Below are 15,041 nucleotides of genomic sequence, written 5' to 3' on the forward strand. Positions count from 1 at the left end.
AAATGTAAATGATGTCCTCATTCTGTGGGATGTTTAATCCTGTAATTCAAACTCTAGCAGAAGAGCAGAAATAAAATAATTTGTTCAACCAATAGCTGAAAGAATATTATTCTTTCAGCTTTTCAGCTCAACCTCTTTACACATTTTTACACAGAATGAAGACAGACATTTTTTTTTCCATCTTGCAGTACATTACAGGAGATTTATTCACAGCAGAAGTATGAACACGAGGAAAGACTGCCTCAGCCAAGGACTCTTTCAATGTGCATTTCTTAGAAACCCATTAGCTTCTCAAAGTCATTATGGATAACTAAAATGTCTCAACCAACAAATATGAAAGTGTGTGTTACAAATGTAAGAAAAATAGTGTAATGTACCATTTGTGTTGACAGGTGTAGCACTGTCCATGTCAAAGTCAAATGTCCATATGAAGACCACTCCCGCTTCCTAATGCAAATTAAGTCATCTTGGGCATTGTTGCACTGCTTTCAGCGCTGCTGTTGTTATTTTTAGATCTTTTCCTAGAGGTCCTGTTCTGACCACTTGCGCATGCGCATCTGTGATTTCACCGCATGGTTTCAAACCTGCACAGAGAGCACATATCATCGTCTGTCACACTGACCTTCATGTCAAAGATCATCACTGAGAAACCAAGAGACCAAACTGCAGTCTACAGTGGATGTGACCACTGTTACTTGTGAAATTGACCTCTCCAGCCTTAGGTGCCACCTTTTTTGTACAGCTCACTCCCATTAACAATCAGGAATACTTAAGGCCAGAGAAAGGTGAGCTGTAGTGCCAGAGAGCCGTGTTGTGTTGCAGCTAGTGAGCTGTGTGTGGTGATTGATTGCTCCTGCTCTGTGGAGAGGAGTGTGTTTTGGTACTAACCCTTTTTGACTTATTTTCAGTTTATCAACCAACACCTGAGTTTTGGTGTTTTCTTTCTTTAAAAGGTGATAGCGGCTTGTCCGTCTCTTTTAGTTTAGTTACTAATAGAAACATTAATAAAACCTGTTAATTTAACCATTTTGCCTCCTTGTCTTTTTTCCAACCTGGACATCTTTTTTTTACTTTCCCTAATCCCCTGGACCTTTTTAGGGGAACGTAGCACCCACTGTGGCCTGAAGCGAGTCTCTGGTTTGGCCCATTGAGTCTGAATCAAACTTGCAAAGTGCCAACCCTCACCTGCCTGCTTCCATGCCAAAGCAAGCTCTGCAATGGTGATGCCATAATCCTATAATCGAATCATCTTTAAGGGACAGTCCCGGCACTTTCTGGACATTTTTGGGTGCCCCAAAGCCTTCTTCACAACAATTTAACCTCTCTCTTTACTTTAAAGTTCTCAATAATTCGGTAAATTGTCGATTTGAGTGCAGTGTTACTGGCAGCAACAGTCTTTCTGGACAAGGCCTTTTTATGCAAAGTTATGAAGTTTTCTTGCACATAACCATGGTGAACAGAGAAAAATAACAATGATTTCAACCACCACTCTCCTTTTAAAGGATCCTGTCTGCTATTCAGACTCAACCAACATGACAGAGTGATCTCCAGCCTTGTCCACTAGCACCTGTGTAAATGAGAGGATCCCTGAAATGATGCTAACAGGTGCTCATGTTGCAGTGCTGAACTGCAGTATAAATTGTTTTTGTTTGTTTGTTTCTTCTTGAGATTCTGGAGTTTACGCAAATTGGCATCACAAAAACTAAAGCAGCAAAACTGTGATAATCAAAACTTGGGTCATTCTCAAAACTTTTGGCAATGACATGATGTAAAAAAAAATCCAACTTTAAAAGAGGATAGAGCCCTGTGGTAACAGTGTGGATGGTAAAATTTGACTTTTTCCAGCTATCTGTTGTAGTTAGTCTACTTTTGATTCAAGCCACAGAAATGTGAGTTTAATCTTTTTAATTACTTTCTTGTATAAAAGCATGATGTCGCCAGATAATTCACATGGAGCCAAGCCTGTAATTTAAACACTAAATCACTTCTGCATGCAGCTCCTAAAGGTAGTGACAAACAAGAACGTTCTCTGCACCCTTGTAGTTCAGTGTGTATGTGTGTGTGTTCACATTCACACACAGCCACTCGTTACTGTGTCCCACTCCAGCTGAATTGACTTTGTGCTTTGTTCTTATTCTTCCCGATTGGCTCAGAGACAGGGCCTGTAATAAAAACAGTGGTGAGCTCAGGTCAAGGTAAAGGCAAGACACAGATAATGAGAGGAAAGCAACCTCTTCTAGTCCTCCCTCTCCTCTTCTGCCTGGAAAGAGCGCTCGGTTCGATTGCTTACACGGAGCAAAAGCAAAGTAGCACACGTAAACATTGCTACGGCACAAAAACAAGGGGAGCTTAAATGTCAGAAGGCTGAGTTGAACTGACATTCTGTGACTTAAAAAAAAAAAAAAGAAACAGATGCCAACTGGTGAGACAGAAACAATAACAAAATACAATTTCAATCTATTACTTTAAATTAAATTGACCGGTCAGAAAAATAGAAAACCTTTTCAGAGATGCACACTGAACTGCGCGGCTCTGGAAGATAACAGAATCTTGACAAGAAATGGCTTTTAGACTTGAGATAATAGACAAATCACAGGTGTGTTAGCGCAGGCTCAGGTCACCCTGCTGTTCATACAATATTGATTTAGTTGGCAGCCAACAAAGGCGCACAAAGGGCACAGCCAGGAGAAACATGTATTCATCTAGTCGCACTGATTTTGCCAGTGGCTCTTAAAGAATAAGAACAGGGGACAGAGGGAGAATCTGAGAATCAAACTGTTGAGTAAAAACAGCCTGTTTTAGTTTAAGCGTTGTGTTCAATAAATTGCATGCTGAAAAAAATGTTTAGTCTCCCATTTCTTCTTGTTGCATGTTGAAGCTCTACTTGGAACCTTGTTAAGATCCAACCATGCAAAATAGGATTTTTCGCGATTTTTCAAGTGGTCTTAAACTTTTGATTGGGACTACATATGTAATACATTACTTTTCCAACCCTAGCCACAGCTCAACTGGAAATGGCAACTGAAGAAAAAAAAGAATAAAGAAATGCAGTTCCTGACATTACCCTTTTATCCTCATTCTACAGTTAGCTGACTTCAGAAGGGATGAGGAAATTGTTAGGGAAGTCGGTAACTTTTGAAAAGTTGAGTCTGCAACTTTTGTAAAGTGCAAACTGTGCCCAGGCCTGGTATACTGTAGGTGCTGCTAATATGACTTTGCAAATATCTGCATTGACAGCATGCCAGCACAAAGTTAGCAGTGACAAATCCAGAGTGGTTTTAAAGCTGAGTGCATATTGATCCCAGCCAAGCAGCCAGAGCCTGATCTTAGACCATTAACAAAAGGAGTAGTGACAATGCCTCTCAGACCAGCTTATTATTGCAAAAGTAACTTATTGAGTACTGTAAGAAATTGCTTTCCACACAGAGTAATTCAGTGATGTAGTGCAAAATATATGACTGAAAAACAACTGATTATGACAGAACATACGTTGCATTTTACCTAACATCCATATATTTAATAGCTACTGTATAAACCCAGATATCCCCCAACACACACATTTGGCACACCCCAGTGTAACAAGTGTTATTAGTCAGAATTCACTAATACTACTAAAAACTACTGATTCAACCAAAATTATCTTTACTTTAAGAAATACACTACTATATTTTTCACTTGCTGACAAATATACTCGTGGAAAAATGTAATTACCGTAGTAGCATGAGCTGGATTATACAGTGAAGCAAACATCAGCAACAAAGGAAATTTGTACACAATCTGACTCTGACAGCTAATAGATTCTCTAGAATTCCTCCTTAACAAACTGAAACACTGTGAAAGTTTAAACCTAATTAGCCCACCATATGAAATGACTAAATACAGCAACCTGGCAGATATAACACAGGTATGTTTTCCCTCTTATGGACCGGCAGTTCCCTCCTGTATCAAAATGAGTTTTCAACCAGTAAGCTGTTAATAAAATTCATCATGCAAATAAGATCGAACATTACTTGAAACTTGTTTCAGTCTTTCTAATGTGGCAATAAGATCTGTTTAACCAGCATTCTTTTATCATACTTTTCAGATAATAAAGTACAATCCACGTTTGTCCTGCACAGACATCATGATGACGACCAGACGACCTGACCAAGGACGCAAAAATTTCCCCGTTGTGGGATCAATAAAGTCTTATCTTATCTTATATTAGTCTTCTAAATGTCTACTTATGATTCAGTGCGTGCTAAATGCACAGGATATTACCCTCTATTGAAAGATGATATGGAAGCTAACTCTACCACTTAAATATAGCTATAGTTCTCTTTAGGTTAGGAGTTCTCAGAATTCTCTATTCAATAAACCCTTTCATTAAGACGGACTCTTTCAGTAAAAATGGAAAATATTTTTTGAATCTTTTTAATACATATATATTGTCACTAAAAATAAAATAAGTACTTAAGTCATCCGATCCATCCACATAATATGACGTATTCAAGTGCCAAGAGTAGGGCGAGAAAATGAATAAATAAATGAATGAATGAAATGGATGGAGGAGAAAGCACATCAGGCAAATGCTGACAACACAAAAATAAGCAATGGGGAAAAAAGAAACCTGATCTCTTAGCAAAAAAGTTGATATAAATCATATTTCCCACGACTTGTGTGAGCCCCTGAAGAGAGTACAATTTCTCACTCCACTGCCTCCGCATGTACGCACACAATAAAAAGCCAGACTGTTGCCAGTATGTGTTTGAATGTGTGTTTAGGTGAGAAGGTGGCCGGGTATGTTCGTCAGTCAGAAAACCTGACTCATAAATGAACCTTTTACGTTACTTTGGTCTGCTCTGTCTTATTCCCGATAGGGTTGCAGGTACAAAACTCAATGCAACTTCATTTCTGCAGAAAAAGGTTAAAAAATAAATAAATGATCTTTGTGCAGTTTGACTTCCAAACCAGCAGAATGTTATTTCTGCTAAATATTAAGGTGCTTAAACAAGACACATTACCATTCTTGTGTTTTGTCCTTTTGGTCGGTGTTTCTTTGTTTTTTTTTAAAGCTGAATTTTGATAGCTATACAAACACTGGCTGTAAAACTGCTCAGTACTTGCTATGTTAGGTCATGAGACTTGTCATTCTCCAATTCAATCACCAGTTGCACCAGTTCTGCATGTTGCTGCTGTACTGTTCACTTGGTTATGTGATGTGATGATTAGATGTTAAGGTTAGAAAAAGGTTAGACAAAAAAAGACACTACCCTTTAATTTCAACTTTTCAGTTCTTCAGAATAAAAGCACATGTTTACATGTAGCAAAGTAAAATAATAATGATAACAATAGCAACAACAATATTATCAAGAAGAAAAACAAAATGAAACGGGTATCACACCAAAAACTAGCGCGACAATTACGGGCATTATTCTGAATGATCTCCAATATAGACATGAGATATTAAATTCATTCGCACACTATGCTGAAAACCATGCACTCACACCTGAAACACTTTCACATAAACTAGTGAAACCTTTTACACGTGTTATCAAAAGACTTCCTCACATACTAATCAAATGTGTTCATTTATATATCTGGACATTTCACACAGACAAGTGAAATTCATTCACATACATACTGAAAATCATGCAGACACAAATGAAATGCTTTTACCTCTACAGTTGAAAAGCTCTTTAGAAAATCTGATGAATGCTTTTACGAAGACTTGGAAAATATTTCATGCACACTTGAAGGCAAAAGAATTTGATCTAAAATGTAAAGTAACTGAAAAAATAGATTGCATTTTAAAACATGGGGAAGTGCATCTCAAACTAATGTGTGCTACTTTTGTTCATGTTTGTGCTTTTTGCTCCTGCCACTGAACTAATAAACGACAAAAGATTGTCACTCCCATTTTGTTCAAGCCATTAGCCTTCTACCTATGAATCGCATCACCAACATCAGGCAATGCACTTTGGGTTTTTTGAGGAATGCATGCAAACTCACCTGCATTGGTTGATTGCCTAGAGAACTAGAGCCAAATGTGGTACCATGTCCTGCTTTAACACCACACAAAAAATTGCCCCACAACCTAACAGCAATCCTTAACAACACTGATCTCAGCTAAAGCCGTCAGAAGCCTGTCCAAAAACAATAACTATTAGCCAGCTACCTTTAGCATGGCTCATCCTGGCAGCGTAGCAACATGCCGATGCCAGCTGCAGCTTCAGTCCAAACACACTGTATCACATTATCTACATCAGCAGTGATTCAGCACATGTGCAGGATGCACAAGGAGAAAAAGGTCAAATATAATTTGCTACATCACTTATTGAATTTTATACATTGGTGTGAAAAAGTGTTTGCCCCTTTCCTAATTACCTATTTTTTTAGTATGTTTGTCACACTTAAACGTTTCAGATCATCAATCGTCGTGTGTCTGGCGACACTCTCGATGGAGGACATTGAACGACATCTACCAATTCGAAACCACAATAACAGAGTTCTGGCTGATTGGAGCTGGTTCAGACCATCTTCATCTCATGCGGCCCCCCCTGGCGCCAACTGGATGCTCAAGGCAAAAGCTGACGGGAATAACAAAATTCTCCCTTAGATAATAGGACTGTGTTGTGACGTTCTTCCCCTCATTCAAGGCCACCTGCGTCAACCGAAGACTGTTGACTTTTGCTTAACCGGGTGAAGGGACACTTTCTCTCAGTTGAACACGGAACACACACACACATACGCATGTACACGGACACATACCTACACTCCAGCCCCCACCCCCTCCAAACGACTTCGAAGCTTATGTCTTCTACGCTGTGAGATGTGATGATTTATGTGCTGAGGTGGGTTTTTTCTGTTCTCAAACTGATCTCCCTGTTGGAGCTCAGTCTGGGGGAGTTCTTTTTTTCTCCTCGTGTTTCCTCATGTTGTGCATTTTCTATGGTTTCGGTTTTGGTCGCTGCTCGTCTGGTCGACCGGCCAGTACTACCCTAGCCTGACCTGTCTCCCCAATGTGATGTTTGTGTATTGTATGTATGGTTGGCAAGGTATCATGTATCTTAATTGCCCCTTGGGGATAAATAAAGTTTTGTGGACTTTGATCAAATAAATCTAAATATTAGAGACAGATAATACAAGTAAACAGAAAATGCAGTTTCTAAATAAAGGTGTTTATTATTAAGGGGGGGGGGGGGGATCCAAACCTACATGGCCCTGTGTGAAAAAGTGATTGCTCCCCATTATAATATGTATTAAATGTGGTGTATTACATCTTTAGAAAGCTGAGTTTGATTTCTCTAGCCACACCCCAGCCTGATTACTGCCACACCTGCTCTCAATCAAGAAACTTAAATAGGACCATCCTGACAAAGTGGAATAGACCAAACGATCCCCAAAAGCCAGCCATCAAGCTGTGATCCAATGAAATTCAGGAACAAATGAGAGGACAAGTAATTGAGATCTCTTAGTCTGGAAATGTTTATAATGCCATTTCTAAAGCTGTGGGATTCCAGTGAACCACAGTGACCATTATGCACAAATGGCAACCAACCAAAATTACCCCAAAAGTGCAGCAACAACACCCAATGAACTCCAAGCCTAATTTGCCTCAGTTAAGGTCAGTATTCATAACTCCAACATAACAAAGAGACAAAAATGGCCTGCATGGAGTTCCAAGAAAATCACTGCTGAGCAAAAGAAATAAAGGCTCATCTCAGTTTTTCAGAAATCACTTTTCACACAGGATCATGCACATTTGGATTTCTTTCCCCTTAAAAATAAACGCATTTACTTAGAAACTACATTTTGGTTTCCATTTAAAAAAAAAAAAAAGGAAAATCAGGAAGAGGGTAAACACTTTTTCCACTGTAAGTCTAAGCTAATAACAGCATATATTTCAATTAGGTATTTAGAGCTGAAAAAATTCAGTACAGCTAAATGCAACATTATAAATGAGGCATTGTAAATAACAGCTCTTCATAATAATTTTTCCCCCTTTTTCTTCATTCGTTTCCATTCTATAATGAACCACAGTGATCACTGCCAATAGTAACTTACTCATTCATATGCATGCTACTTCTACTTATATTAAAATATGTTTTAAAGCTTTTATTTTGTTAATGTGCAGTTTTAGGTTATTTATATTAAACAAAAAATCACCACTAAAATATGCCATTGCTAGATTATAATATAATAAGCTATCCAACTGCAACATTGGGGGCATCAATCAATAAAAAAAAGAACATTAAATGTATACAAGTACAGATTTGATGTGTGCTGCTCTGCATAAAGATCACGTTAACTACATTTAAAATCAATCCTGATACAAATACTTTTTTGTACTCAGAGAGTACACTGCAGGGTTGTTTTATGTATTGTATTTATAAAGCACCAAATCATAACAGCAGTCAGCTCAAAGCTCTTTAAATTGTAAGGTAGAGATCATACAATGATAGCCCTTGAACCTATAATTAAAACAAACAATAAACAGTAAATAAAAAATCTCTTTCCATAACACCAACTAAACAATTCTTTGCAATTCAGCAATGTAGGCACACGATGTGTGGAATCATCAGCTGCAGGAGAAGTGAAGCACACATACTGTAGCTGCAGCGCTATGTTTGTCATCTACAAATAGATAAATAGATAAATAAAAAGAGATCCATATTCAGGTGTTTATTCCTTATAATAAGCAGCCATCTAAATAAAGTCTATGCAGATTTGGCAAACTTGGAAATAGTTTCCTAAATAAGATGGTTATTAAAAGATCACTTTGGTCAATTCTTAACTACATATTGATTCAGATTCAGTTCCTCATGCTGGCCAATTCAGAAAGAGTTGCTATGATTTAATTAGAGGTCACACATATGGTCAGCAGCGCCTTTATTTCCAGTGGATTTCCTGAATATGAAACGCATTCAGGAATGCGTGTTGATTGACCATATGTGTTGATTGGCCTGCAGACCAGAATATAGACATCATATAGTGGATGATTATAATGTATGTGTATATATAAGTGCTTATAGTGCTGCCCAAGTAGTACAGATGTGCAAGTGCACATCTGTCTTAGCCTGACACGCTGCTGTCACTTAATATTACTCACATATAAAAGCGATGGCTTTCACACTTGCAGTAAGCTGTTAATTAACCGACTCTCAGTTCTATCTAAGGATGTTATTTTTCACTTTCTTCTTTGTAATATGTGAAGTATCAACTCTTTCTCCAAATGCAGATTTATCTGGTGTTTTGATGATTTCAAGTCACTCACCTAACAAACGTTACTGTTTGGCGATTCTGCAAAACATCGGCGTACTTTGCCAAATTATATTTTTCATTGTCAAGAAGAGAAAAAAAAAACTAAGCTAAGCAATTAAATTAAAGATACATGAAAAGTGACATAAATGAACTGAAATTAATTTCTCTCTTTTATAATTACTTTAAGTCTAGTTTTAAATATAGGCTAGTAGCTACACACACTCACAAAACACTACCTCCACTGAACATAAACCTGCTTACTGATCCTATACAGAATATTCTACCAACAGAAATAAAGTAATTTTTTATACCTCATTCTTTTCTGTTATGAATGTTTCAACTGACAGATGGAGCAAAATCAGGGAGGACTGCAGTGGGATCACAGCGATTGTGAATGTGTGGCAGTGGTATTAAATATTTCATTATTTGGTGAATTGAATAGTGTTTTGTCTTGAAAGCCAAAAAATCATCTCTCTTTCCCAAATATGGTAAATATAAAAGTCAAAAACACAAAATATTATTTAAAATCTCTCAAATACCACCAACCCTCCAGGGCCTGGTCAGCATCTAAGCACTGTAAAAACCTAAGGCAGGCCCAGAGATTCAGGAGACACTGTTCAACATTGTACAAATCCAAACTGATGCATTTAAAAAATATACATGAACAGGACAAATGATGCTGAAGAAGATTATCGGGGTTCAACCTCAAAGACTCCTCACCTGCAAGACCCTCAGTACCTCACTGACCCCCTACATTCTATACTATTACATTTCTCTGCATGGTCTCCACTTAATTTTAAAAACCTGTAATGCTGTTTTAGTCAACCCTGCCTGGTCAGTGGCCCCAGTTAGGAGTATGCACACCATTTTTACCTTGCAAAGCAAAAATCACATTTACCCTAAAATATTATTTTTGTGTGAACTGTTGTGGTTGCATTTGTAAGAAAAAAGTTGTCAAAGGTAAAGGATACATTATTTTAGTATATTCAGCACAACTTCTTGTCTTCCATGATAGCACATGAACTAATTTATTAAATGCATGCCGGTTAATCTCTCTTTGAGCTGAATGCCATAAATGAGAGTCTCAAAGAAAGCGGCTTATTCTAGATGAGACATGAGTCACAGCTGCAGAAAGACTTCAAAAACACTATTTCCACTGACTGGAGATCAAAAAGGATTCAAAAGCCGTTTAAAATCATATTTACAGAAGTGTTTGTACGTGTGTGGTTTTGTGTGTGGGTCTGCTTGTGTGTTTTGGGTTTGTCTATGTGTTTTTGTGTTGACCAGTCACATGCCAGGAATAGAGCTGCCAGGGGGGAGATGACTGGATACCGCTACGAATGCTGGGTAGTTTGCAATTCTGCCACAGGGATCCACAGGTACATAAACACACACAAGCATATTTAAAGGCAAAAAAAAAAATGTTAAAAAAATGCACAAACACACATAAACACACGCACTCACAAAGACATACTCGAGACAGCAGGTGAGAGTGAATTTGGCAGCATTTCCACAGAGAAGAGTGAATGGAGCGACTCTGCAGTCAGCATCCCTCCTCTGCTATTCCACTGCTGTTGAAGCTGAACAGCAGCCGGCTCTGTCTGATCCTTCACTCACACACACACACACACACACACACACACACACACACACACACACACACACACACACACACACACACAACCCTGCTGTTCTATCTGTCCCATTCTGTGGTTGATGCTACTGGGTTGCCAGTTTCTTGCAGAGACAGCACTCATCTCTATAGCTCCAGCACTGAACACAAATTTACAAAGAGCTCCTGCAGTCACACCCCGCTTAGAGACTGTACATCAAAACCTCAAACTAGGGACAGACTGAAACAGAGAAAGGGAAAACAAAAAGGCATCAGTTGGAACATGAGATGCCACCTTTACCAAATAATCATCAGTAATGTTCATATTTAAACATTAAATACAAAAAAACAAACTTAACTCGCTCATAGAGCAGCAATGCCTTACAGTCATCCAACTGATTTCTTTTTTGTGGGCATTTTCCTGTGATATTGGAGGTTGGCTTCAAAATTCAATAAAAACACAGTTTATGTGTCTATGACCAACAAAGGGATTCAACTCATGAGTCACGCCTGATCCAAAACTCCTTCTACTTAAGCCAGAAATAGACAAATAGTAGCTCAGAGACTGAGGGTGAGGACTGAGGACACCATCCAAAACATCCACTAAACTCCATCCTGAAGAGGTTTTAAAGCGTTTCAACAAACTTTGAATTACTTCCACTGTGCTGCTGTCTTGGGTCACTTGTCTGCAAGAGGCTGCTCATCAGGGAAACGTAAATATAGGCCATTTAAAACATCTGAACCAATGAGCAGCGCATCTGTAGCGCATAATGTTACAGATATTAATGTCTCTCCAAAAGGAAAACTAAATAACCAGATAAGGTGTTCATCTCTGGATGTTTAGCTCTTTTTTGTTATACTTAACTCCCTGTACAGTTGTTGGCAAAAGAAAAAAATAGCTACTGTACAGAGACCACAAACATGTTTTGGTTTTGTTTCTTTATCTATGACTTTAACATGAGAATCTAAGGGGATTCACCCACTTTTGGAGCCAACCTAAGTGGTCATCGAAGGACTTTCATGTTGGTTTCTAGTTCTCAGCTTCTTTGGGTTTTTTCACAAGTAAACCATCAATCGACTGTCTGGAGTCAACTGGAAAATAAGTGCTGCCGTGTTGACAAGATGTGTGATGAGAAAAAAAAATAAAACAAAACTAAAACTCCTGACTGAAAAAAATTCTCCACAACTAAGTCCTCCTTTCTCTTTCTCTCAGTTAATTCATAGCAGATTGCCTATTCTTGTAAGCTTCTGTAGATTTATTAATCTCATCAGGCTTGAACACTAAAGGACACTGAAGAAGTTCTTTGTATCACACAAGAAACAAGTACTGACCTGAGCTGAACCTGTAAGAAATGATGAAACCATACAGATAAGTGACAAAACATCCCCAAGCCCCAGTAGCTACCTTTGAAATGTGAAGCGTTTCTGTGTATCAGACATTCACCGCGACTCCGAGACAGCCAGAGAGAGCAAGTGAGGTGGTGCAGAGAAAGATGGAGTATCAGAGTGCAATGGAGACAGGGAGCTACTGATGTGAATCATGCAAAATTTATGGAAGCAATAAAACTGTTCAACGGGAGGTGCCGATGGCAGAGGAGCATTATATGCTGAAGCACTGGGTAGCAAAGGATAACAAGCTCAAGAAGACATAATACATGCTCAAGTCTTGCCTGGAAGACAATTGAGAGGGCAGCACAGAAGGTCCGTGGTCTGTTTGCTATTTATGACTTTTCACCGAGGCTGAGCAATACCCAAAAAATATATTTAGAAATATTTTAAAAGAAATACATAATTTGAATACAAGAAATGAGATGAGTATGAGAAACTTGGTTGAGGGAAAGAGCCACATATGTGCCACAGCATTCCGATTATTCTAAAAGCCTTATTTATTCTGAATTGGTAAATAATGAGGATATGCAGCTATATTCATACCATACAAAGCAAACAGAGGCCAAGAAATTGCATTCCCCCAAAAATCAGGAAACAGAATGAATCACATGTTAGCTGGGCGTCTACTCTCACCACAAAATAAATGAAAGTCAACAGTCAATTATGTTGACAAATCTTTTGTTTTTTTGTCTTCTTAGCTTGAGTGTGTTAAAGAATTGCACTTTTAAAGATTTGTGTTATTTATTGTTAAAGCACAACAGATATTTATAAGAAGTACACAAGATATACCAGTAACTGATTAACCAGACTGTCTTCATTGTTTGACTCATCAACTTTATCCCTCTGTAGTTACAGCTCTGCACTTCGCCCTTATTCTTGAAAATTGGCACCTTCTTCTCCAATCCTTAGGCATCGTCTCACTTTTGAACAATCTGGTTAAAAACTCCACTGCGCTCTCTTCTTGACAACTCCATACCTTCACAGTTATGTCACCTTTACCAGCTGCCTTTCTACTCTTCATAGCTGCCCCCACTTCCTCCTTACCAATTGATTGCATTTTCTGATTCACTAACTGTCCTTCTTCCATCCTATTTTCTCTTCTTTTCTTCATTAATCAGCTCCTCAAAGCACTATTTCCTACTTCTCAAGGACTCTTTTCATCAATTATCCTAACTTGTTACACATACCTTCTGTCTTAATTTTTCTACCTAACCAATTGTAACGGGAATGACAGACCCGACCACATCGTTCCCACTTTACACCCTTTATTTTGGTTGCTTTTGCCTTGAAACACGGCCGCAGCTTTTCAGCTGTGTCCTACACACAACAACCACCTCCAGGTCCGGGCACACTCTTTTGAACAGGGGAGGCGTAATGAGCTGATGCCACTCCAAGCCACACCAATTAATACAGGTCCCTTCCTTTTTCCTTAGTGTCCAGCCTCACATACAACTCACTATAAGGCTTTCCCTCTGCTATACACTTAACTTACCAGTACCCCTGTCTACTTTGAATACTTTCTTGTGCTTCCTCATTCCACCACCATCCTCCAAAGTGTCATCTCTCTCCAGATGACACTTCAAATGTGTCTCTCAGTTTCCATCAATACTTCAGCAGTACATTCCCATCATCTGTAACCATTCCTTACCACCCAGAGCCTGTCTCAACTCCTTCCTGAACTCTGTGCAACATTCTTCCTTTTTCAACTTCCACCATTTAATCCTTGCCACTGCCTTCCTCTTTCTCTGTCACCAGTCCCAGGAGACACACTCCACCACTTCATCCAAATTACTGAAGATTTATGCTTCAGCTGGAAATTTACAAACCCTCTGAACACTATACCATAACCTGAAGTGCACCTCTCTAGAAATGTAACTACACTATTATGACTGGCCTGTAAGCACCATCAACTACTCCTGTGCACTTCCAGCTACTTTTTGCAGATCCTTTCACTGGAGTTTTAAAATTTTTTTAGTGATAGAATAACAATCATTGTCTCAATATAAGGAATAAATTCCCAGAAAGAGATGACTGAAACTAGAATGGACATGAGGGATGTACAAAGAAGTGAAAATTCTAGACAGACACATCACAACAGAGAGATGGGACCCAGCGGGGATAAAAGAGGGTGGCATCTTATTTGTTTCTATTGGATGACACCTAATGTAAAACACAGGCACACAACCACACAGTAATTAACACATAATGCACACAAACAAGCATAAATGCTGGAAACATAAGTCGACCACATAGATTACACTGTATGCTCTACAAAGACTCTGCAGAAATCTAAACCAGGCCTTAATCAAGACTACTTCTTCTAGATGACATCCAACCTGTGGGGCATACACACGAATAACACTGAACATCACCGCAGGGCTCGCGGTGATGAATCGCTAGCCTGACGTCCCGGGGCTAGCGACATCTCCGGTCGGGCGACCAAAATCTATCTCAGCCCTGCCCGTCGGGCGATTTTGCGAGCCCTGCACCCCTTTGACTTCCAGCTCTAGACACACTATTCACCTTCACAACACTATTCGCACACTTTTCCTTAATGATTTTCCTGTAGAACAGCTTGAATCAACCTTTAATACTCCTGGCTTTACTTCCTTGCCACCCGGTCTCCTGCACACTTACTTCCTATGTGTTTTCCATCATATCAGTAAACTATCTCCCTTTATTTGTGACCCTACTTTTAAATTTGCTACTCACCTCCACAGTCCAGCCTGTCGTTACACTCCTTTCCCCCCTCCTCTTACTTTCTCCTCAGCAAAAAGTAGCACAGTTTCCAGCAATG

General features: G+C 38.9%; 1 protein-coding gene across 3 annotated transcripts in view; it reads right to left on the reverse strand.

Moving 5' to 3' along the window:
- The window catches only part of atrnl1a (attractin-like 1a), a 325,816-nt gene that overhangs the window by 198,697 nt on the left and 112,078 nt on the right, over positions 1-15,041 (reverse strand). The gene's annotated exons all lie outside the window — the stretch shown is intronic.

The sequence above is a fragment of the Maylandia zebra genome, linkage group LG13 (genome assembly GCF_041146795.1).
Source record: "Maylandia zebra isolate NMK-2024a linkage group LG13, Mzebra_GT3a, whole genome shotgun sequence".
Lineage (NCBI taxonomy): Eukaryota > Metazoa > Chordata > Actinopteri > Cichliformes > Cichlidae > Maylandia > Maylandia zebra.